General features: G+C 48.8%; 1 protein-coding gene and 1 long non-coding RNA gene across 3 annotated transcripts in view; both read right to left on the bottom strand.

The window, feature by feature from the left end:
- bru3 (bruno 3) overlaps positions 1–25,713 on the bottom strand; it is a 125,956-nt gene that overhangs the window by 67,727 nt on the left and 32,516 nt on the right. The window lies entirely within an intron of this gene.
- On the bottom strand, positions 2,572–4,016 carry LOC138926202 (uncharacterized). 2 transcript variants are annotated; one of them, XR_011442602.1, is made up of 3 exons: positions 3,787–4,016; positions 3,619–3,732; positions 2,572–3,559 (listed from the first exon to the last, which is right to left on the bottom strand). It is a non-coding gene; the product is annotated as an uncharacterized lncRNA (long non-coding RNA). The 2 variants fall into 2 exon arrangements; XR_011442603.1 differs by having other exon boundaries at positions 3,791–4,016.

Genomic DNA, 25,713 nt, shown 5'->3' with positions numbered 1-25,713 from the left:
GGAAGACTTGTTTAAAAATGTATAGACAGTAAGGAAGTTAAAGAATTCCTTCAAGAAACAACATCTATTTATGGTTTCTTCTTAAGTTCTTTTAAAGTAAAATAATCTTTACCTAATAGTTAGGATACATTTGTGCGGATTTTAGGCTCGATTGGATTTACAAAGCCTCCATATGGTCCTGTGGCTTTGGGTCGAAGGTCGTCTCGGGCTAAGGTCGAATGCGGAATTCGGTTTTAATTTTTTTACTTTTCTGCTTTAACGAGAAGAGCAGGGGGGAGAAAGAGAAAATGGAAAGAAAGAGTAAATAATATGCTTTATATTATCTGTGTTGTTATTGTTTCCAGATTCATCACAACATTGCGTTACAATATTTACTTTTCTCTTTTTGCATTTTGTTAATTAATAAATTTAAACACACAACCATGAACACTGTTTATTTTACTATTTTTTTAACACGCAATAACAATTACTATATTTTGATATTCTGTGAAAAATTACGCACAATATTCAAGAACAACAACACACAGATATAAAACATATTCTGAACGAGGAACTTTAATTTAAATTCAAACAGAAAACGAATTTAATTATATTTGATTGCAGGTCCTGGGGAACAAGGATACGTGGGTATGTGCATTCTAGTTAAAAAAGTACTTAGAGGTCTATACGTTTAAGAGCCACAATATCTAGATTATCGGAAAAGCTTAAAGATAGTTGGTTCTGGGATACAAATGTTTTGCAAGCCAAGTGCGGAAGGCATATCGAAAAACAAAGTCGTCCATCATCAGTTTTCCTCCTCGAAGCACTAATAATTGTGAATATATTGCCTGACTTAACCCTGGGAAGGCCCCACCAGCTGCCAGCCCCGGCACGCACACGTCCTGCAAACACATTTGGCCACTCGAGGCGGCAAATCAGTGCAGAACTCCAGGCCGGAACACTCTTCAACACCTTGACAGTGGCTGATGCCACAAATCAACAAATAAAATCAACAAACAGCAACAATAAATAGTGAAGGGTTGCACAGTCCGTCAATCAAGTGCTTCGGGAAATTTTGAGAGAAAATGCTTCAATAAACATGTCTTACATATAACATTTTAATTAAATTATATTTTACCCCGCCCCCAGGTCGGGTCGGGTGTGTGGTGTTGGGTGTCGGGTGCCGGAGTGTTGTGCAATATTTATCAATTTTCCGAGAGTCATCACAATAACCATACTTCTTCATCTGGCCGGAATACAAACACAAGCTCCAGCCCGAGCCCGAGACCGAGCCCGAGCCCCACTCGCACAAGCAAACAAAAGTGTTTTAGCGCTCTTCATGCACATCACTCACAATGAGGGATACGCAAGGATGCCGAAGGCTTCGAGGGGGCTAGACTCAACTTTAATTTAATTTTTGTGGTTGCCTTTCCTTGTCGGCGCAGTGGCTGTTGTTGCCTGTTTGTTTGTTCGTTGCGCGCAATTAATTGAACTTGCAGCAGACTCCGTCTATTGACAGCTGGCCGACAAGGAGAGGAGGGGCGGCCGGAGGCGAAGGAGGGCTTCTGCTGCGGTTCAGTCGATGAACACTTAAGCCGCACTCAGTGCTTGTCCGTTACGCCTTTCGGAATTTAACTAAGACAAACAGCACTGCGAAAACAACCGAAACAGACAGAGCGGCCCACAAGGATACACAAGGACATGCACTCGCCACGTTGAGTAGTTTGTTGCCTTTTCCGGTTCGGTATATGAAAGGCTTTCGGGACTTGTGTTGGCTTTGCAGCGAACTTGTCTAAGCCTCCGTCCTGGCCAGACGGACAGGACTGAGCTTCTGCAATTACAATTACGCTGGGCAGCAGGGCGGAGGGCCAGACGAGGGCCGTTTGCTAATCGTAAATGGTCAACAATGTAGGTAAGGCGTTTAGCTTTCAAACCTTTCCTCGAGGTGTCTTCAACGGCCAGCTTCCCAAACCCCTGACTTCCTAGTGAGTACTTAGCGACCTCGAGCCACTCCCAAGCAACCCAGCTTCCCGGTCAAGGCTGCACCCCCTGCCACTCCGGGCCAGCCCTTAAAACATATTGCACAATTACTTGGCACGAACACATATGCGGGGAACAGGGCAAAAATAAAATAGCTAACGAAATTTATGTTATTGTTTGTCTGACTGCCTGCCTGCCTGCCCGGGAGCCAGCTAGGAGCAGAGTCGTACCTTTTCCAGGGACTGCCCTTCCATATTATTTGCCCATAATTCTGCCGCTTTGTGAGCGAGAGTGTGTGGCAGTGTGTTTGTGCGGCGATGCGCCCGTGTTTGTTGCAACATTTTATTTATCGCACTGGCCATAAAATGCACGCTGGGGGCATTTGTAACAATTTCGCAGCCACACAAAGGAGGAGCAGGGCTCCAGCCCTGCGCTGCCCTTCCCTGCCCTGCCAGGAGCTCCCTCCTTCTTAGTCGAGTTAAAATATTACAACATCATGCTTAAAAGTCACGTTTAAGCGCTGACGACGACGGCGCTGAAAGATTATTGCATTTTTAGACTGCCCGCCCCCCGGATTCCACCCGCCTTACCGGCGCACCTGCCCACCTGCCCAGCTGCCTCACCTGCGCTCCAGCCGCACAATCACAAACAAACGTAGTTCATTTCAGTCAGACGTCGTCCTTGTCGTCTGCGCCTGGCTGTCTGTGAGCCCGGCGAAATAAGTAATAGTGTTGCAACGTGCCTGCCGCATTTTATTTCCTCTCCAGCCAGATACAGGGTGGGCCAGGAACTCCTGCCGAGGATGCCAGGATGGAGTTAGCTGGGGGATGAGCCCTGATCCGATCCGAGAGGGGCGGAGATCCGCCTGCTCCTCGCTAGGACGCCATTGATTGTATAATTCTTGTGTTGCGACTGAAAATTGTATATGCTTGATGTCTGATTGAATTGAATTGATGTGAGAAAGTGACTGCCCCTCCGCCCCAGGATCCTTCGCCCTCCTCAATCCCTCAATCCCTCCGAATCCCTCGATTCTCAGTTCGTTTGGCTTTTGCGGTTACGAAACCAATTTATTTGCCTTTCGGAGCGGGTGCAGGTGGGTGTGCAATGCTGTTATTTATTTTAAATAGCATTGCAAACTCTGGGCCGTTTACGTACGTGGGTGTACATGCTCCGCCCTTGCCGCCTCAGAAATCCTGGAAAGCCAAAAATGATTTCATAAGATGAAAAGCGCTTTTCTCGCAGTATCCTGTGTGTGTGGCAACAAAATTTTGGCATCCTTGTGTGTTGTGTGTTGGCAGATTGAAATGTTGCCTCTCGGATAATGGTAAATGGAAGATGAGAGCATAGGTGATTGCAATCAATAGTAATTGGAACACAGACCGACGAGGTTTCTTCTAGTTTTCATATTTGACTTGTTGCTTGAACATTTTCAGGATTATTTCGAGGAGCTTTTGGGCTCTGAAAGGGGCTTCTTTCGGGCCGCACTTGGAAGCCATTATTGCCGCATTTAAGAGTTCATTTATAATTCACAACACTAAGTTCGGGAAAAGGTTTCCTCAATGGCTCCAATTGTGGGCTTTTATGGTAGAAATTGTCGGACCTACATGGTGATGTTTTGCATTCCAAGTCAGAAATCAAAAAAAAAATTTATATAAAAACCTAGTCCATATTGAGTTGAGACCAAATCTGCTCCAAGGCGGTTTCAATTACATTTGTCCTGATCTTTTTCCGCTATCCGCTATCCAGGGCCCAGGGTCCCCGAGGTATTTCGGCCTAAAAAGCAAAAGTCACTTTTTCAATTTCCAAAATTAAAAAAACTCAACGCACACACGAGTAAATCACTAAGTTACTGTGTCGCATTGATAAACCCTTATCAAGCCGGCTTTTTTAGGGACACACTCGTCCTCCATCCTCCGTCCTCGTCCCCGGCACGTTGACACTCTGTCAGAGGGCACGAGTAGCGAAGGAAACGCGGAAGTCTGACAAGGGTGAGCGGAGAGAATAAAAAACCTGCCGGGGCGGAGGCTTTCTACTTTCGACGTGAATTTAAAAGTCGACTGGCAGCAGGAGTGGGGGTTTGTTATGTAACGCGCATATTAAAATCTATAAAATATGCTTGTGACTGCTTTACGACTTGAAAGCCCTTAGCCCTTGGCGCTTGGCGGGACCAGGAACAGTCAGCCAACAAAAAAGTTCAATATTTGTAAATCTTCAGCTTGCCAGCTCCGTTCCCTTGACTTCCTGGCTGCCCAGGATACCCAGGACCTCGTTCTTTATGGGTTAATGGTGCGAAAACGTGACTTAATGTGCGTGTGTAGGAATTTTTTCCGCTCCTGCCACTGTCCTGGCCCCTGCCTCACATGGAGAGTTATGAGAGCTGAGATGAGGGATGAGGGACGGAGCAGAGCGAATCTCGTCGCATCTGGTGTTCAAAGGTCAAAGCAATTTGGAGCAACCATGGGCTGAGGATAGGCTGATGGCCTTTAATAGAAACGTCTGGCAGAAGAGGACCTGGCGGAGGATTGAAGATTTTATTAACTCACTTGACTGGTCCGGGCCCCATTTAATTATCCATCTGTTGCCGTCCCGCTGTCTCCTACGGGATTTGGCGTAGATGACAAATCCTTATGCTAAATATGCATAATTGCAGCGCACACACTCACCGCCACCCGGGCATGCAAATATGTTTCACATACGAGTACGCCGCACGGACAGGCATAAAGAGATGGGGCTTACAACGTGCTGTACATATGCTTAATGAAGCTTATAACTCTCGCCGTCTTCCGCCCACTGCCCCTGCCCGGCTCCAGCCACCGACACTACTTTACTACGCCACTTGCAACGTGCAACACGTATGGGTCCTGACAATCCAGGCAACAGGCAGCATATGCCATCAACTGGAGGCCCGCCAGGCGAAATAATTATAAAGCGCTCGCAGCAACGGAAGCTGCAACGGAAATGTTACCGTTATACCTGGCAAAAGCACGTGCACCGGGAGGGCATGGGGCGTGGCAGCCAGGCGAGGCGAGGCGTGGCGTGGTGGCAAGTGGCATGGTTGCGGGTGCAAATCCTAGCACTGCCTGGCTGCCTGCCTGCCTGCCGTTTAGTTTAGCATAATGACAGGCGCAGGAGCATGGCCCCGAAACGGAGGCAGGACGACAGGGTGGTGGCAAGGTGGCAAGGAGGCAGCCACTAAACCTGGCCACATTAGCTTGGCAGCAAATGTGGCAAAGCGTGTTAATAACTCACGGTGCTCCGGCAAGCACCAGCTCTGCAGCTCGTCTGAAATTAAAGTTTTCGGATTTTATAATAAAGTTGCGAGTCCGGAGAGTTGGCAGGATAGTGCCCAGATATTTGGGGGAGATCCCAGGAACAGAATGTGTAATCCCACCAGGTACAGACACCTTAAAAAATCCTCCACTCATAAGGTAGTTTTTATTATTTTTCTTCAGCAAAGTCTTGAGAGAAGACTGGCAGCTTTCGCATCACTGTGGGGAATGCCGGCACTGCAGCCTCGGTGGCACTGCAGTTGGGTAACCCATGCATAATGCATAGCCCGTTTCATCGTCTCGGGCTTCTGAGCTGCATGCCACATGCCCTGCGTCGTCTCGGGCCTAATTTGCCACATAATGAAGCATGTAGATGTGCGTGCCCGAATCGCTCCGGCCTGCCACCTTCAACCAGCTACCATGTGGTGGCCCTTTTTCTCCTTGCTGCCTCGAATTAATTTTGGCTGCAACTTGGGGTCTAATTTCGTGTTTGAATATTCTTGGGTGGACCAGTGCCCCGACCTGGCCAAGTTCCAGGGGTGGGTTCGCTTATCCCGAATTATTGGACAACATCCATCATGCAGTCATCGTGACTTAATAGGAAACACATTCGACGCATCCACTTCCGCCCCAGCGTCTGCTGTGGCATTTCATCTCACTGATTAAGCCCGGCCCCCACTACCACCCACCACTACGCGCTACCAAGTCGATATCGTCATCCACCCTCCGGGCTGTATCCAGCAAAAGTTCGGGCACTGCTGATGAGCAGAAGGACTAAGAAGGAAGGGCTGCTGCCCGCCGCACACACCTTTAATGTGTGTAGGCGCTCCATTATTATTGTAGTTGTTTTCGTTCCTCATCCGCCATGTTGCCACTCTACTCCACCCCGCCCCGCCCCGCAGGGGGTGTCTAAGCACGTACGTGTACTATATATGCCACACATCCCTGCCACATCCACGCCACATCCACCTGTCCTCGTCAGTATTATTTTTGTCGTATTGTTTGCTTCCCTATAGCAGCCATTGTTATTTTTCGTATTTTTGTCGGCGCCTCCTCCTCGTCCTGTCGACTTGGCCATCATCTTGGCTGGATTTTGATGAAGCACCCCCACCCCACGTCGTGTCCGTGTGGCAGTTGCTTGTTTTCGTTGTTAGTTTTAGGTCGCTTGTTCGATTTTCGTCACTAATGAGCAGCCGTAAAGGCAGCGCCGAACTCGACAGGGGCGGGACGTCAGTAATGTGGGGGTGGACAGTCGGACAGGCGGACAAAAGGACTGGGCCTGGACAGGGATTGGATGTTTAGGGGTAAACAATGCATTGGTGTTTACGTTTTTAAGAGCTCCACTGACTGGTTAGTCGCCCAAGCAGCCCCCCGTTTATCGACGGGTTAGGGGTCAGGCTTTCATTTGCCTAATGAACTTAATTATTTATTGGCCGTGAGTTATTTTCTTGGCCCGCTTTCAATGACAGTCTCTGACTTTGATTCGCGTGCCGCTCCAGAAATAGAAGACCTGACCGTTTCTAATTAATTTTATACAAATTACACACATTGGCTCTGTTTAAGGACGCACGACTAGCCGGTTGGACGACAAAAAAACGAATGCAAAGTTAATTAGTATAAGAGCATCGAACAACTGGAAATAAAGGACTAATTAAATGGCGCTGGCGAAGGGCCCGCGAAGGGGTGCGGGACTGCCAGTGAATGCAACTGGCATGGTTCAAGCACAAAATTAATTAACACTCTGCCACACACACACACACAATCGCACAGGCCGGGCCTCAAAAACACACAACGCGTCGTCGGAAGGGCCCGCAAAAATATGCAATTAAAATTTTAGTCGATCTAAAAACTGCCGTCGCTGAAAATATTAACAACAAATAAACAGTAATAATTAGAAATTAAACACAAACCAGCCACACGCACTCCCACACAGTCTCGCAAATAATAAACTAATTAAATCGACAGAGGACAGAGGGCCTCGCAAAATGTGCTTAATAATTTGAAAATGGCTTTGTGGCCGAATCCATTGACGTGTCAACTGCACAAGTGGGTCTGGGCCCGCCTAAAAGGGGTCCGATTGGAAGAGTAGGAGAGTAGGAGTTCTTAACCTTCTAGAGAAGTACAGAGTGGGAGTTTCATTCGCATTAGTGTTAGTTACTGACTTACTGTGAGGTCGGTTCTATAACTAGACGGCTATGAGCGAGTGGAACTTACCTGCAAAAAAGAGAGAACGTTATTGAGCAACTTTAAATATTTGTCAAAAATAGTGCAGTGTTTGGTTTGGGCCCGACCAGAAATATGTGTGCAGGGTGTAAACGCCGCACGTTTATAGGTAACAAAATTTGCTTTATTTTATTATTTGTGCTTCCCCGCCCGTGCCCGTGGGTTGCCTTTTATTTGGTGGCAGATCTTCACAGCAATCCAATGCTAACAGAGAGCTCGTCGTGTCGGGCTGCCCTTTTTTCAGGCTTTTCAATTCCACTTACAGCAAATATTTTCCATGTTTTTTTCCCAGCGCCCACGCTCCTGCCCTCTGCGACTCGAGCTCGCTCCGCTTGCCGATTCTCGTCTCCTTTTTTTCCATATTTTACATGCAAATCGAATTTTCCTCAATTTTAATTGGATTTTTGATTGGTTATACTTGTGTTTATATACGCACATCTCGTTTGGCCGGATCAACCCTCCCGGCCCCGCCCTCCCCCTCGAACAGAGTATTTATTTTAAAAAATATGTAAATGCTATATGCACACGAAATATTGTTAAAAATGTTGCCTACACTCCAATTATTTTGCTTCTAAATTTGATTTTTGGCGCTCGTGTTTGTTAGTTTGTTGGTTACATGATGTAAGCCGAGAATTTACAACAAAATCTAAAGGCCGTCTAGAGGCCGGAGCAGGGGGCATGCAAATTTTTCGGGCTGCCCAGTAATGCAGGTCGAACTCTTTGGAATTGTTGACATTTTGTCGAGTTGCTGGGCCGGGCTGCTAAGAGCCACAATTAGGTTTAATGCCAGCCTGTGTTGGGTGGCACATGGAAATTGAAATACAAATAGTGCCGCCCCCGTCGCAGCTTTTCAACTTTGTCAGCATCACCTTGGGCCACCCCCATCGCCCACCGTCGCCTAATGATACCTTTGCAGCAGTTGGCCGGGGCAATTAACCGAGTCGCGCACAAATTGCTGGCAATTTGTACAAACTTTTAATTGAAGACGACATGAAGAGACAGCCCCCATACGCGTCCCTGCATTGGTCCTTCGAGCCTCTGCCGCCGTGCGCGTTGTTGTATGCAAAGTGCGGAGTACACGGCCCCGCGGGCATTCGCTGGCTTAGTTTCCTACTTATAATTACAATTGAGACCGCGGCCGCAATGATTATAATTATGTCCTATATTGTCGGTTGGCGGTTGTCAGGGGGCGTGGTGGGCCCCCAAGTAGCTACAGGTAAGCCAGAAATGGGAAAAGATGAATTTTCGAAATAAATCACTTTTTGTTCGTTCGGCTGCGGCTGCGGCCGTGCCGGGCTGGGCAGCAGTTGTGCGCCTGGCAAGGACTTATGCTGATTAGTAGCAAAGCGACACAGTAAATTTGAATGTCAGAAGCAAAGGAAGGGGAGAGGGGAGGGGCTAAGGATGCGAAGGACTCCCCCTCCACCTTCGAAGCTTGCGAGGCATTCGAAATGATTTATGCAATGCTCAAAAAGATGAAAGTTGTACATTTTCATATTTTAATTGCTTTGCTCTCTTAATACTTTTGGGACCAGGCTCAGGTCTTGTTTGCTTTTTATGTATTTTTTGTTCCCGGCTGCTTTGGTTTGGTTTCTTCTCCTTATTCCTCGTTACGCTTCTATGGGTCTTTTGAAGTCCTTGCAGGCGCAGGGCGGGGCAGGCGGCCGTGCCGTGCCGGATCTTCCAGCCCCCTGACTTGGGAATACATCTCCGCTGCCGTGTTGGTGTATGTGGGCCCGTAGTTAATGTAAATGTTTGCCGAGAAAATTTTACTAATTTTATAACAAGTTGCGGTTTACGTTTCTGTTGCGTTTTCAGTTTCCCATTGCCTTGAACTTGGACTTGGCCCGCCCTGGCCTGTCAGATGATTTTTTTGCCGGCAAAGTAGATTACGTGTATAAGTAAGCACTTCGCATTTATAATTTATGGCTTTGTATTTGTCAATGGCATTATTATTTCTCATTTTTATGTTTGTCCGTTCACCTTGGGCGTACTTTATGGGGCATTTAGCGTTCCGAGCCCTGAAAGTAGGTTTATGGAGTGACAGCCGGAGATGATTGGGGTGGAGGACCCAACCGGGTGCTCTATAAAGAGGAACAAATTGGTCCTTCTCCCACAGCCACCCGTCTTTAATCTTTGTCCCTGTGTTTGTTCCCGAATACTCATTGAAGGGAACTGCTCCTGCTGCAGAACACATTTTCCATATGCACATTTGCCACTAATTATGCGCAAAATTTGTAGCTCAAGGGCTCCGAGCAATTAGCAGAGCACACACATGCAGCCCTGCCCCACTCGGCTCCCTCTCAAGCCATTTACATTGAAATTAAACAAAAACTAGACGCGTGTGTGTGTCCTCTCGGGCTGGTCCAGACCAGGGGCAGGAGCATGTATGCGGCCATCATTAATGCAACAAATTATGTTTAGAGCGCGGCCAGAGGACGGCGGGAAAACTCCAAATGAAAATAAACCGCAACATTTTTCATTTGTATAGAAAATGAAGAAGCCATCGCTGAGGGATCGAGGGGTCGGGGGGTCGGGCGTCGAAGGGCGACTATCACACGGGAGCAATATAACCGGTTCGTATGCCACAAAAGCAATTTTATGATTATAAGAGCCGAGGCCGGGTCGAGACAGCACAACACCCACCTCCGACCCACTGCTGTCCTGACCATCCTGTGTCTCTCTGAGGGAACGCTGTGCAATTAGGCGCCATAAAAATGGCTAACCGCCCCAGCTGGGCGTGGCTGGGCGTTTGTCTTGCCCGCCGTTGTTTTATTTGTTTTCTCTGGCAGCCCGCTAGCCCCAAGCCCCCACCCGCACAAAACTCGCAGTGTTTTTAATTTAAAATCCACAACGAAACGTGAGTAGGACGCGAAGAAATGGGGGTTATTGGGGTGAAGGGCAAAGTTCATTGGAACAAATCTGGGCATAACGCTGGAGTTGGCAATAAGGTCAGATCAAGCAGGTAGCCGGTATATTGGCAGTCCCCCAGCAGCCCTAGTATCCTTCTGGTAACCACATTAGCGGATACTTTCCGAGCGAAAAGGTGGCAAATTATTGTTTATGGTATGTGCTGGGGCCAGAGGGCGGCTAGTCAAATGGCCCGAGCCACATTCGCCGCAAACCACCCGCCACTCCAGCCATTCTCCTCCAGGACAGCCCTCTCCGCATCCTGCCGGTATTTAGCGGAATAAAATGTTTACTCTGCATTTCGCCGAGCAGTCAAGTTTTATAGAAATTTATGAGGTTTATAGTGGCGTGCCAGTCGCGCTGGTTCGGTTCGGCTTGCTTAAAAGTCCCTCGAGATGTAATCAATTACTTAATGCTATGAAAGAAGCTCGCTCCCCCAACGACGCGACGCCAAACAAAAGCCATTACGCGGAAACTTTTCAATGAAGCGTCGCTCGCAGGATCGTTCATTTCTGGCTCCGTTCGTCAGCGGGGGGTGGCAGAGGCAGGGGCTGGGGCAGGGGGCCGCCGTCTATTAGCTGCTTGCCGGAGATGATGTCCTCGATGTCCTCTCTATTCTTCGCCACAACCCCTTGCGGGGGCATTGCCACAGCTGATGTATTATTATGGCCCTCTAGATTGGGCTCTGTGGGCTGGCTCTCTGTTATTAATATTGTTTTTCCTCTGTCGCTTTTGCTGTCGCTGTCGCCGTCCCCTCCCCTTGCCCCTGCCCAGTCCCTGGGTCTTGGCCCGGCTAATACTGACGGCGAATCCCCAGCGCATTACGTGCCGAAGGTAAGCAGGCAGCATGTCATCAGAACACGCCCACTTGAATTTTGAATGGGGTTTGGCAGTCGTTGGCGTTTCTGGTCTCCTTCTCCGGCACTCGGGCACTCCAGCACTCTGGCATTCCGGCTCGGGTTCTAGGTTGAGTTTACAGTAAAATAAATATTTAAGTGGAGCCTGCGACTCTGCCACTGGGGGAGTCACTTGAGCGTTTGCTGGCACGTAAAAGACATCATAATTAGCATTGGGCGCTCGAAATTAGTGTGGCATGCTGGCGGGCCAAAGGTTAAAAAGTGCAAACGTGCGGCTGAGTCTTCTCGGCGGAGCAGACTTCGGATCGACAGAATCGACAGCACGTGAGTCACTGAACTGCGCCCCCGCCCTAAAATAGGCCCGGCCAAGAGAAGACGCCGGGAAGCCACTGGGCTGGCCTCGGAAGAAGTTGCAGGGCCAATTTCCGTGTCATAAAACTTGAGAGTCTTGCAGAGGACCAAAAACAATTTGCATGCGGAATTCAATTTGATAATGGCAGCCCGGAACCGGGGCGCAGTCTAGCCGCCTCTCCCCGGAGCGGGGGTGCCCAGCAAGACATGTGTGAGTCCGTGAGAAGCACCTGGTAGCGTCTAATTGGGTCAGGCCGGATGGAGAGTGCATCGGGATGTCTTAGAACTGCACCGCCAGCCCGTCGAGTTCAATAAAATTGGCTGCGGCGACAAAGCAAAGAAAAGAGCAAAGTTTTAAATTACCGGGAGACGCTGAGCAAACAGTCGTATGAAATTTACTCGGAAAGTTAGATGATGTTGGCAAAGGGGATGGCGTTGGACTGGATCCGGGCCCGGGTCGGATCCGGGTCTGTGCTCGGACTCAGACGTCGACGTCGATGTCGATGACGATGGCTTTGTCGCCGCAACACCCGTAGAATTTGTGTAATTTGACCCAAAGCAAATGTAAATAGAACTGCGACTGCTGAAAGGGCGTTAAATTGTATAACTTAATGAAACGGCGGTCGAGCAGTAGCAGAACTGAGCATCAGCAGCTGGGCAACCAGTCAAAGCAAACCGAAACCGAACCCGAAAGCCAAAACCAAGCCAAGCCACACCAAACCGAACCCAACCCAACCCAGACCCAGACCCCAAGGACCGGAGCTCTGGAAGGGAGCTGACCAGAAACCAGCACTACCAGAAACCAGCCAGCAAAGTCGGAAAGCAAGAGGAGCCCATGTGCGAGGGTGGGACATCCTGGCAAGTCCAGGCTTTGCTTTGTCCTGTGGACATGCTCTGTGTCTTGTCCTTCGCATTCTCCGCTCCTTCTCCATGGATGTGGATGTGGATGTGGATGTGGCTGCCCGTGTGCGGATTACGTTTGACTTAATGCAGTCGGGCTGGAAGGCTGAGAGGCTGAGAGGTGGGGCATGTGTGACGAGCTGCGCAGAAACTGTTGCACGCCTGGCCACGCCCACATTAAATAAAAATTAAAATGCTAAATTTTTCAGCTCAAGTGGGGGCGTCTGCCGCACGCCCACTGTTCGTGCCCCTCCTTAAAGGATCCACAGTGCAGAGCAAAATAGTTTTTAATTAAAAGGTCTGACAGTCGCAGTCGGAATCACAGTCACAGGGAACCAGTCCCAGTGACAGGGAAAGGCCATTTCGAAAGCCTTCGCATCGAAGACCCTTAGCCAAATTGGACCCTCGGCCCACCCTGTCCCTCCGAGGAGCTCTCAATTAAGGCTGCACATATTTTTTCGGCCCCCGGCCGCCGCAAGTCAACAAATGATTTCTATGCAAATATTTTACACTAATTATTTCAAATATTTTGCATGCGGCGGTGGCAGCTGCCTGGCAAGGAAGCGGGCGGCAGGCGGCCAGGGCGGGGGAAGGTGTTGCGTCTATCTGTCTGCTGCCAAAAATAGTTATTTGCTCAAATTAAATATATACATTTGTGCCTCGTGTTTGCTGGGCAAATATGGCTGTGTGTTCGAGTCCATGTGGATGTGCCTGTGTCTGTGCGAAACAAAATTATTTTATGCGTTGCGTTTGCGTTGCGCAAATAGACAGTTACAGTTAGAGCCCCAGCCCGTGCCCGGGCCCGGCCAGACTGCTCCGCCCGTCAAAGACTGCCGGGTGGGTGGTGGTGAGTCACCGGCACCAAACTACCCCACCAGCCCGGCAGAAAGCTCTCCAGTGGCAAAGTGCAGTGCCGAGCAATTTTCCGGCCTTTGGGCACGCCTTTTGTTTGGACACAGGCGCTGAAATTGATTAAGTTTGTTGCCTGCCAATGGAAAAGGCACTCAATCAAGCGCCGATCGGCGGCGAGTGCAAAAAGTGTCATTGAAAGCGCACGAGGTGCACAAGTGTCTGCCCAAATAAATGAATCCCTGAATGAATGGGAGCCGAGCCGGCAAGGGTTCCAGGGAAGGGGCACTGAATGCATTCAAAGCGAGTCAAACGTAAAAACGCCGGCTCCACCGACCCCGGCCGGAGGACCCGCCGGCAAGGAGGCTCCTCTATTGATCGCACAGTTTTCCATTCGAGCCGGGAAAATGAAAAATGGGTTCCAACAGGGCGGGCGGCTTTGCTCGGGGCGACAAGTGCCATCGGGTGACACTACTCAGACCCACTTAAAGCACCCACTGCTGTGTGCTAAGCAGCCCGCTCCCGCTGAAAGGGGAGTTCGCCTCATAAATCCACATGTCGCACTCGGCGCAGGATGCGTGGTGCTCTAGAAACTGAGATCCTTTCGGGAACTCCACGGAGTAAACAAAACCAGTTCTGCACTGCACTGGCATAGACCGTTCTGACAGCCCAGCGAAAATCTTATCAAATTTTTACAGTCCCGAGTCCCGAGTCGCAAGTCCGGAGTGCCATCCCCAAAGTGCCACCGTAAAATATTTTATTGAATATAATAAGCAGGGAAACTTTCTGCGAGCTCTGCCAAACGGAGACAAAGTTGTTGATGCCATTTAATATGAGATTGCAAACATTTTGGCTGCCTCATCCTCCTGGCCGCCTGCCGCCTGCCTTCCGTTCCTCTGGCCTTATTGCATTTGCTTTTGTGCTGCTTTGGCAATATAATACCTGCGTGTGAAATAACGCAAAGTTTATGCAGCGCGGAAAAACTTTGCACTTAAATGAAAACTACAAAACATTTAACTTTTGGCAAAAAGGAGACGCGGAATTTAAATGCCGCGTCCCCCGACGCGCGGCCCAGACTGAGCACTGCAGACTGAGCACTGAAGACTGTGGAAGCCCTTGGGCACGAAAATGAAATTTCTTTTGGAAAAGTTTACACTTTGTAGTCCTGGGCGTCCTGTCCCTGCTCGTCTTTATTGCTCGCTGCTCGGCGGGAGGGTAGGAGCGGGGAGGAGTGTCAAATTAAATTTAAAAAGTGATTTGCCGAGCTTTCATTTATTTGCTTTGGTTTCTCCTGTGTCGCCGCCATTGTCACTCCTTGGTGCTTATTGCGGTTCGCGCTAAGCTGCGAAATGCGAAAACAGACCATAATTCGCGAGCCAAAGGAGTGCCCAGCCGGGCCGGGCCGGCCCTCTAATTGCCACCATATTTTACTACCCGCCACCCACTCCCAGGCCACGCCATCCGAGAAATACGATCTGGCCGGGCTATCTAGCTCGGAACACTCATTTAGGCGCCGCCCGAAATCAAATCGGCCGCCCAATGATGAGCTTTCGACTCGGACTGTCATTGACCAGCAGGTGTGTTCCGTCCAGACACGGCTTAGTGTTATCACTCCCCGCCAACTGCCATGATTGACGGTCATTTGTCATTTTCTGCCATTTTCCCATTTATATGGCCAAAGCTTTTTTAGCCGATGCCCGATGCCCGATGCCCGGCGCTAGCCAGCAGCCCGCCACTCGGCAGACCAGAAACCGCACGCAAAAGTTTGGGCCATCTCTCTACGGGGAGGGGGGGGGGGGGGGGGGGGGGGGGGCAGGGGCCGGGGCAGGGGCGAGGAGCCGGGATCCTGCTTATGGAACATTTGTCAGACGTTGACGTTATGCAAAGTGGCCGGGCAGGTGGGAGCGGAAGGAGTTTTGTAGGTGTTGCCGACATGACGCCTTTAAGCGCGTATAAATTACAAAAAGCCAAAAGCCGGGTGGGCACGAGACGAGCCAAAGGGTTTTTATTTCGGTTATAAATGAAGTTGCATACTTTTTGGCCAAGTTAGCTGAGCGAGAGGTGGCGGGGGCATTTCGGCATGGAAAACCTGACATGTCACGCCGTTGCCATTGCCTTTGACTCCGGCCCTTACTCGGCTGCAGTTTCAGTTTCAGTTCAGCTCCACTTCCAGCAAACGTGTTATCGTCCGGGCCCACGCCCTCAAACAACCTCCAACCCTTTCACCTCACTCCTCCGCCCTGCCCTCGCCCGAGGCATTCATTAAAAAACGGAAATTTGTGATTTTTGTGCTCGCTTCGTGCGGCTGGAGGTAAAAGAAAAATTGCTAGCCTGCCGCCTTTGGCGGGATCTGATTTTGTGTTTAATTAGCCACTCAGACCAGAACAGACAGCCCGGGGCCGAAGCCGAGGCCTGTCATTAATAAGGGAACGAAATTCACTTAGAAGTCTGTTCAGGAAGACAATTAATAATGGATATGTGGGCCAAGCGTGAGCCGGGACTGGGCTAATGGAAACGGCTTGCTCCGCGGGGCACTCCAGGACTTTAATGCCTACTAGAGCCCTTTAATGCATAATGAAATCCAGCCGGCGAAAGTTCTGGTCCTCTTTAAGCTCTCCCTTCTAGGCCATTTGGCAAACGAAAATTTAAATGCATCTGCGTTAACTGGAGTGCACACACACAATGGAGCACACGCATCCTGTACGCACACACACTCGCACGGCAAAGTTTGCAGCTAAGCAACAAACAAGGTCCTGGCCAACTTCTGTGCACCCGACAGGAGGCGGGAGGCGTGCGAGGGAGGCATCCGAGCCGGCTGGCTGGCTGGCAGGCAGGCTGGCAAAAGCAATCCATCAAAATTGCACCTTCTTGCAGAAGCTCTGCTCTGCCGTCCCTGTCGCTCCTGCCGCCTGGTCCTGCCCCACCTGCCACCTCTGCTGCTGCCGACTAAATTGAATTTAATTTGTTTTGCGCGTCGCACACATGGAAGCAGAAAAGCAGCAGCAGCACCAGAACATTACGTTCCAGCCATCGCAGGGGCCAAGTTAAACACTCCCCAGAGGACCCGCCGAGTCAGCCAGGAGCGGAGGAGCGGAGGATCGGAGGCGGAGGCGGAGGCGGGGCAGCGAAAGACGGCTATTGTTTAACCCCTTGATAGCCCCGCCCCGCCACCAGCTCAGCGCTGCGCCACTCCGAGCACTGCTTTTGTTAATTATTTGATGAATTTTTAATTGATTTTTCGCACACAGCATGGCGGCAAATAACAAAAGCTACAACATTCTTCGGCTTTGCATGTAGTAGTCGCCCCATCTCAACGCAGACGACACGAAATGTGGCACATTACACTGCCATGTATGTGCTTCTATGTTGCAAGTGTGTGTGGGGAAAAATTGTGTAACGTGGCATACTCTTAGTGCTTTGTTGCATTTAAACAAAAGGGACCACCGCCAGCCGACGCTGCTCCGATCCGATGCATTGTTGCAACATTTAAATTAAGATAAATCACCACAAAATTTATGGTTTTTAATATACGTACTGGGCCTGTGTGCCACGCCCCCGACCCCCCGACCACCCAGCCGGGCAGCAGGGCGGCTTGTTGCCTCTGTTGTTATATTGTACAACATGGAAAACAATTTACTAAATTGCAATTAAGTGACATTTTATACCAGCTCAGTTCGCAGCGCGTCGGTCCGGTTCAGCGCCATCCCGCTCCAGTGGAGGGCGAGATAATGGCCCAGTGACCGCACCACCCCGCCCCTCAGCCTGCCCCACGCATCGCCACTTAGCTGGCTGCACCGGGCAATAAATTTGAAATTGCGGTTTGGCAGTTTTAAATATTCAATTAGTTGTGAAATTTTTGCGCCACGGCCGCCCTGGCCAGCCGACAACAGCGGCGGCAAAAATTGAAAACGAACGAGGCCGGGGGAGGGCGGACCAGAAGGATTTATGGATAGCTGTCGATATTCGCTCTTTTCCAAGGACATTTGCGACCCATTACATGTGCCGCAGTCGGGCAGGACCAGTCCTCGAATGGCCCGATTGCACTGTCCGGCTTAAAGCGCCTTTGCATTTTGCGAGTGCTCCCCGTTTTATTGATGTCCTTTAGCGGCGCACTCTGACCCGAGACTAGCAGCCCGGGACGAGGACTGGCTGCCCGAGTGCTGTCCACGGTCTGTCTGGGAGTGCTCTTCCTCTCCCTGCTGCAGGAGTCCTCGCTGCAACTGCTGTCAGAGTGAGAGATGACTGGGCAAGATCTCCAGCAGTAATTTATTTCGGGGCACTCCGCCCAGCTTCCAGCTCTCAACTTCCAGCTCTCAACTCCCAACTCCGACCGCTTTCTTTATTGTTGCCCCGCTCGTTGGCTCTCCGGGCCAGAAACTTATTAATTTAGACTTTTTGTTTCGCAAATTCGCGTCTGTCTCGGCTCCCTCCGGCCCGCTCCCACTCCGGGTCGTTGGCCAAGCCATCAGCAAAAACAACTGGCCGGGGAGGAGCAAGTCGTCAGCTATTTCGGGTTTTTGCTTTGGCAACATTTATGCAAATTAGTTTTGATTGTCTCTGTCTAGGAGCCGGGGCGGGCAGGGGCCAGGAAATTGAAAGTTAATTTGCATGCTGGCGGGCGGGGTGGTGGCTGTGGGGCGGTGGGGCGCCCACATTTAAATACACAATAATAACTGTCAGGAGTTGGCCCGCCCAGATAGCAGCGTTTATTGTTGTTATTATTGCATTATCCGTTGCATTCTTTCGAGCGCTGTCGCTTTATTTAATTGCACGTGCATAATTCTTTAAAAATACAGTTGCAATTATTGCCGGCAGACGTACTGAAGCTCTTGGCTGAAATTTATCGTCTGTTCGAGTGCCGCTCATTGCTTATGCAGGCCCGGCTCAAGGGAGAGTGCGGCTGCGGCTTCCCAGCCGTCACTGTCCACCGTCCACTTCCCTTTTCTGCGTAATTTTAATAATTTTTGTCGTTTTTGCCCATTCGAGATGAAAGTTGCGAGCTCGAGTTAAATGGGGTTATAACTTGCCCTGTTGTCCACCCGTCTGTAGATACTAACGCCCTCAGATCCTCCGAGCCGTGCCGGGTATCGCATAGTCGAATATTTGATTATTGCTTGTCTCGAAGGACCAACAGCGAAAGGCAGTGAGAGAGCAGGAGGCGTTTTAAGAAGCTTACTTGCATATTTATGTCACTTTAAACCGCCCCACTTGGCCGTCCTCCCAGTAGGGACTCAGCTGCTCCATATGAGCAGTCTCTGGGAGCAAGATAAAATGTTAAACTGGATTTCGGGCCAAGTGGCAGTTTGGTTTTATACTGCGGCCCGCAACAGCTGCCAGCCCAATCAAAACGAAAGCGAAAGAAGGGCGTCCAATTCACAGTCTCCATTAAGGCGGGATCCAATCTGGCCTCGGAAACTAAATATCAAATAATAATTAGCCGAGAGCTCGGCGGTTATAAAGCACAACTGTTGCCAACAAATACTGTTCTCCGCTCTGTCATTCCTGCTCGAGAGCTGGCAGCTCTATAAACTCATCAACGTAATGAAATTTGCCGTTTGGTTAGACAGAGTGACTCGGGAAGATGCACACTTGCTAGTCCTGGGAAGACGGGCCGGAGAGAGACGGGAGAGTCTATCAAATAAACAAGAAACGCGCATGTTTTTAATTACACAAGCTGGGAAGGGCCCTAGGATGAAGGATAACTTCCCAAGGAGAGTGGACGAGGAGACACTGCGTGACAGTTGAGGGTTCTCTTGGATGATGGGAAGCTGGAAATATGCAATCAAATGAAAGTGAAGTTGGGTCATTAATAGGGAAACGATAAAAGGTGACGAGGAGGGTTCTCTAAGAGGAACTCGCGATAAAAATAAAATTTTATTCGGTGCTGGGGCACTGGTATATGTGATCTAGTTTAATTGAAAATGGGCAGGAGGAAGACGCGTTTGACTTTGAAAGGACATTGGAAGCGTCCCCGCTGCACAGCAGGGTAATAAAATTATGATGAAGCTTATGGCTCAGACCACACTCGCATTTGAGTGCCATTGTCTGCCTGTTAACATGCTCATTATGGCAAAAGGCAGAAACAGAGCAATGGGCCGAGAGCCAGACCCAGACCTAGAGCTAGACAGGAGCCGGAAGAGGACCGAGGGGCAGGACACTGAAACTCGTTCATGACTTCACTTCAATTATAATTACGTCAAACAGTGCAACAAGAAAATGTGCAACTTGAGGCAAACAAGATAGAACAGAAAGAGGACGAGTTCGAGTACGAGGACCAGGACGAGGGCCGAGGAGCGCAGGACGCAGTATTTCCACGACAAGTGTGCGCACCGAAAGGGCCCCGGCCCAGGACGATGGATACAAGAGGGCGGTGCAGTAGGGGGCGCCAGAGAGACAAACAACTTGAAAGTGAGCATTTCCTTTTAATGCCTTTTGCTCATTTTTTCTCTCAATTTTTTGTTTTATATTGCATTACATTTGCTCTGCCAGAGAACATTAAAAACAATGCACACAGTCTGAGGAAGGGGCAGAGACAGTCTGAAACAGGGACAGGGACAGGGACAGGGAAAGGGACAGGGAGAGCAGCAGTCAACTCGTTCTGGCAACATTATATCCTGCGGAGAATGGAAACTGTTTTGAAGAAAACTCATAATTGCTTGGCACAAATTGCAAGTTATAGCCAAAGTTATAATTCAAGGGGAGGTGGGGAGGCAGAAGCACTCCCGGCGTGTGTACGAGGTATCTGGTCAGGTGGCTTCGCTCCCACTGCCCGCAATCTGTGGCCGGAATGAGCTGATAAGACGAGCCCCAGTTGTTGGACGACCATATGGCTGTCCGCTTGTTTGTTATTTAAAAATAGACTTAAAGCTCGGCAATCCACTGCCAACAAATCGCTGGTTTTGGTTCTATCTACTCCGCAGTCCATACAATGTTTGCCCGGAGAAAATGTGGCTGGCTGGATGGCTATATGGCTGTATGGCTAGATGGCTGGCTGGCCGGCAACAAAACATTGCCGTAGTCATACATTCATCTATAGCCCCCGCTCCGGTGGGGGAGTGGGAGGCGGCAAGTCATCCATTCAGCCGGCCATCCATCTATCCATCCATCCATCCATCTGTGCAATGCAGCAAGTCATGCAGCGGAGCTCGCTGACCCGCACGATGAAGCCTTTGTCTGTCCTACGTCATCCGCCCCTCACACATCCGCGCCCCTCCACCAACCCCTGCCTAGTCCTGCAATGGCCTCCATCGAGCTGTCGACCTCTTGCATGCATTTGGCTTTACAAACAATATTTGCTGTTGTTGTCTTCACACAACAAACTACACCAGGCCCTGGCCGAAACCGCTCTCCGGCTCCATCTCCGTCTGCTGGCTATTTGGGAATCCTCTTTTTCACTTTTCAGCCCCCACCCAGCCCCAACCCTGGCATGCCAACGCCCCCTCCCCCTCCCCCGCACTGAGCAAACTAATATGCTATGCTTAAAGCGTACATATTAGACCTAGAGTTGTTCTTGCTTGTTGTTATTTTTGATGTTGTTTGTCCGACGGCGGGGTGGTCCGGAGCAGGGAAGGGGATAAAGGCCTCCTGCTGCTGTCATATTTCGTGCTCGCCGCCCCCTTGCTCACTTTCTCCGCCTCCAGCCAGCCGGGGCTGAAAGGAGTACCCCACTGAGACTCACAGGACACGGTCGGACCCGGACACGGACCCAGAGCCGGACCCGTTGAGCTGTGCCCCCAGAGTTCACGTTGACGGAGCCTGAAACGTTTGCCTGTCCTACGCTTATCATATAAATTCTTCTGCTTGCCTGTTTTTTCCGCCCCCGCTGTTGTTGATGTTCCTCGGTTGGGTTTGGTTTGGCTTGGTCCGTTCGGCTCGGCCAGGGCCATGCTCTCCTTATCCAGGCCATATAAAAAGACTAAAAAGTTTTGCTGCTGCTCTGCCGGCTTCTGTTATTGAAGGCTTAAGCGTCCAGGCATCAGTCGAGTTAGTTAGAAGGAGCGCCGCCCGCTGCGACCACTGTCCCAGTGTCCCTCCCGCCGGCACCCGACTGCTCCGCCCTCCCCCGGATGGAGTATCCTGTAAACAAAGCCAACACACACATTCAGCGCAAAATCAACGCCAGACGAAAACAACAGCCCGGCAGTGTAGGTTGACCCGGGGGTATCCAAAAAACAACAGTTATGGACGGTTGAGGACAAATCAAGTGTAAGATACCCGGTACTAGGAATAGATTATAACGTAGTACCATCATTGTGCTTCACTTTAAAAGGTTCCAAATGAAAAATAACTAAAAACCAACAATATCTGATATTTGCGATGTATTTCCGATCCGATTAAGTATAACTAGTCGGCCTAACTATTTCGACGATATAAAAATCCAACATTTTTAAGTTTCAATTTTAGCAACTGTGTTACCATTGAACTTAACAGAGTTTTAAACCACTTAAATAAAACTTCAATAGTTCTTTAACTAATTACACAGTGCGACAAAGTAGGACATAGTAGGAATTGTTTATTAGGTCGAATATAGTACATGCTTATAGATGTTTAAGCATATAGTTGTAAAATTTCCAATGTTTTCCAATAGTTTTATGTTGTAGCTTTAAAATAAAAAATGGACCTTTAATTTATTTAAACAAAGAGGAAAAAAATTGTACACAAGAAACTGACATTTTTGAATATTTGTCGGGTTTTTCGGACTTTGACGCCATTTTTTCGGTACAAATTACAAGAAATGGTATTTGACACATTTCAACATTTCATTTTGGACACACATCAATATTTACTCATTAATCATGAATAAACGAGACAAGAAATAAACGAGAATTTCATTACGAAATTATGAAAATTGCTGAAGTTATAACGCTTTTCTCAAAACAAGTCAGTGCTATCCTGCTAGCGTTCCGGATCAATAGTGCGCCCTTCCATTGCGCTTATTCTTTTCATTTACATACTGTTACTCCCAAGCTCCCATGGCAAAAAACCCCCGAAAACCGTATTTTCTAAATAAATCAAGATTTTGAAGGTGTACGAAATATTTCAAACACTCTTTGAAATATTTTTTATTTCAAACATTTGACCTAATAAACAATTTCTACTAGGTCTCTTTTAACGTTTCAAATCACTGTCGCACTGTGTTATGTATCACATATATACGAATAACAAAGATTGGAATCGTTTGGTAGTTGACACTGTTGCATGCACGGTGTTGTTGGGAGGTGGGATTTCTCAAATTTGTTCTCAAATACCCATAGTTATAAACTAATATTAATTTTTTTTTTTATAAAAAAATCCTCTTTTAATGTGATTGGAAGATGACTGAACTTGTAGAAAAAAGCAAAGTTACTGAATTTCATCTCAATCAGTCAAAGGATAGCTAAAGAATATCCCGGTTTAAACCGATATCGGTAAGGACATAATGAATTGTTTTAATATTGTAAATTATTTATTTCGTTATGTAACAAATCTCCTTTTTTGTTTTAAAATATTGGGAAAAACATCTTTATTGGAAAATTCAAGGAAAATATTTAAAAGTCTCACTGTGGATGACAGTCTGTATATGTATATTATTCTGAAACAAAAATTGAGTTATCGCATTTGCAATTTTTGCCATTTAAGGTTGGAATAAGTATAACAAATGTATTCCAGGTTTTACCAACTTAAATTTGTACATATACTTGTTATTAGGCATCATGTTATTTTTCCAAAAAATATGGTTGTGGCTAACAGCTTTCTTTAGTTCCCGGTCTGTCGGTTACTACCCACAGCCCTGCTCCACTATGTCCTTCCGAGTAGCTTATATTTTGTTAGTTTATTGACACGCTTCCGCTGTTGCGAGCGGTTGTCCTTCGGGCTGGTAGAAAGAAACTTGACCAAAGGCGCCAGTGGCAAACTCACTGATGCATATTTTGCAACCCGTGGGGCCATAAGGGAATAGATGACCACGGAGCAGCTCGAATAATTTCCATATCCTGGCAAATACTTTGTAGGATGTATTAACCGACTCGTGCAGTCGACCATCAACCATATCGCCCTGTGGCCTGCCAACACGCCATATCTCTGCAACATTACCAGATGGGGACGTGTAAAGGAGACAGATAGCAGTTTTATTCGTTCCTTGCCCCAGCCGTTCTCCGAAGCACCCCCTCCCCCGAAGGACTCACTTGAGCGGCGATGTACAAAGGCAGAGCTTGCTCGGCTCATATACTTTACAAATCTTGATAAGTTAATAGAAGGAGCCGAGCAAGAAAGCAAAGACATGTTTTGGCCAGTTGGCTGACGACGGGTGGCACGAGGGCAGGGCGGAGGGCTTGCGGATGGCGGATGGGGGATGGCTGTGGGGAGCTTGCGTGGAAGTTTGGCGCATTAAAGCCGTGAGTCGAAGCCAAAAAGTAAAATAATATGAAAAGTCTCATAAAAATAACAACGGGGGACAAGTTTCGGGGAATGTTCGTCCTTCGGGGGAATGTCCTGCGACAAGTTTTCTCTGCGTGTGTTAATTTAGGTGAAATCAATTTCGGGAGGGAGCCACCACATTTCTCGTTTGAGAGGCGGACGCGGGAAAACCCATAAAAATTAACGAACTGCACGTAATGTAGCATACTTTGCAGCATCAAATGCGCTCTGCTGCGCTCCCTGGGCACTGTACTCCCGAAGACTGGCCCTGCCGGCTGGCGTGTTTAGTATTATAATGCCATTATCATTTTTATTATTGCATTTTAAATGCATTCGCCACCGAGCGGTTCTTGGCTCCTTTTCATAATTTTTAATGCGCCGTCATACCCACGGCTCATTAAGCAAGGATAACGAAGGAGCGCCCGAACGGAGGCTGTCGCGGCGGCGAAGATTAATTTTGCTCACGTGTTGTGGCACTTTCCCAGCGCCACAAAGCAGTCCTGCCCAAAGTCGCTTCAAAGTCATGTTTACGATTCCGAAGGACTGCCGGATCCTGCTTTAAAGCATGCAGCTTACTCCCCTTTGTCTCGCAGGTCTGGCTTTGTTTTTCTGGCTGGCTTGTTTGTTTCTTTTCCCTTTTGTCCATAAACAGAAATGGCCCAGAGCTAGGTCAATCACTCCGCAACACGCAAGCAGCACTGGAGGAGCAGCCAGGACTCAAAGGAGCTCTTCTGCAGAGCGCACTGAAGGACATGAAAATTAGATTTGGCAGAGGAAACCGACAGATTCGCTTGCTAACTTTGCTGAATATTTCATGTATTTTTAAGGACGCCTTTTCCCCTCTGGCAGCTCCTGGCATAAAATAATGAGTTAAATCTCCGCATTCCTTGCCAATTGCTCATCTCAGACATATCCTTGAAACTCCTCCTATAAGTACAGAGTTCGGTTTCAAAAACCGACAGGTTGCAAGTGAAATCAAAGTGTTTGCTGCACCTGCCAGCTCGGCCACGCCCCGGGTGACCCGACGCCCGTAACTATTACCGTAGCATTTATGATTATTAACCCACAATGCGGGGCACTCTAAATGCAATTAAGATTACGATCTATATTACATTTTCTGTGTTGCAAAAAGAAGCCTGGCAACTCTGCTACGACAAACAATTAAAAACAATGCACCTCCCGCAGTCCGCCGCCCGCCCTTCGCGGCAATAAAATTCTGTTCCAGATGCTTATCCGGCCCCGGCGTCCATATTGCATAAGAAATAATTACTTTTTGTATTACACACACTCCTCCCCTGGTCCTTGCCATCGCCCATTTGGGTCTATTGATTGCGGTCGCAGTGGCACCTTGTGGCCGGCTCCCCCACATCATCCCACGAAAGTGTCGCGTTTGCGTGTCGCTTATCACCGGCACTCGGCCGAAACAGAAATGAAGACACCCCGTCAGGAGCGAGGACTCAGCCCAGGACCCGGTCCAAAAAGCGTCAGACAATTGCCGCCCCGATAAGATCGGCTGAAAAGAAATGTTTTTGTGTCCTGGCTCTGGCGGGGAGCACCTTGCTGACCCGAAAGCCGAAAGCCGGAAGCCAAGGGCGGTGGGCCAAGAGGACACTGGCCACGGAGCTTAATCGGAGTTAAGCCGCTTCAACCCAATTCAATAAGCTGAATGCTACATAAATTGGATTGCCCGCGAAAGGGAGGAGAGTCTAGCAGCTGCCGTATCCTGGCTCATTATTTGGGAGCCATGTCATATGGGTACACCAGGATCATGGGGGATGCAGCGCCAAGGTCCTTCTTCCGTCAGAAATGTCAACGTCAACACACTTGACTGTTGGCATTTTATGCAAATGCTGCGAGTGTCACGGCCTAAAATGGCAATTGAAACGCTAATGATGACATTTGGCGACCTAAGCGGCGGCCAAGGAAAACAAAACAACAGAATAACAAACTTAAAGCAAAACAGAGAGCAAGATGGCGGCGAAGGAGGTGGAAGAGCAATG

Source organism: Drosophila bipectinata, chromosome 3L (assembly GCF_030179905.1).
Source record: "Drosophila bipectinata strain 14024-0381.07 chromosome 3L, DbipHiC1v2, whole genome shotgun sequence".
NCBI classification, from domain to species: Eukaryota; Metazoa; Arthropoda; class Insecta; order Diptera; family Drosophilidae; genus Drosophila; species Drosophila bipectinata.
This window is presented reverse-complemented; position numbering and strand designations above follow the sequence as displayed.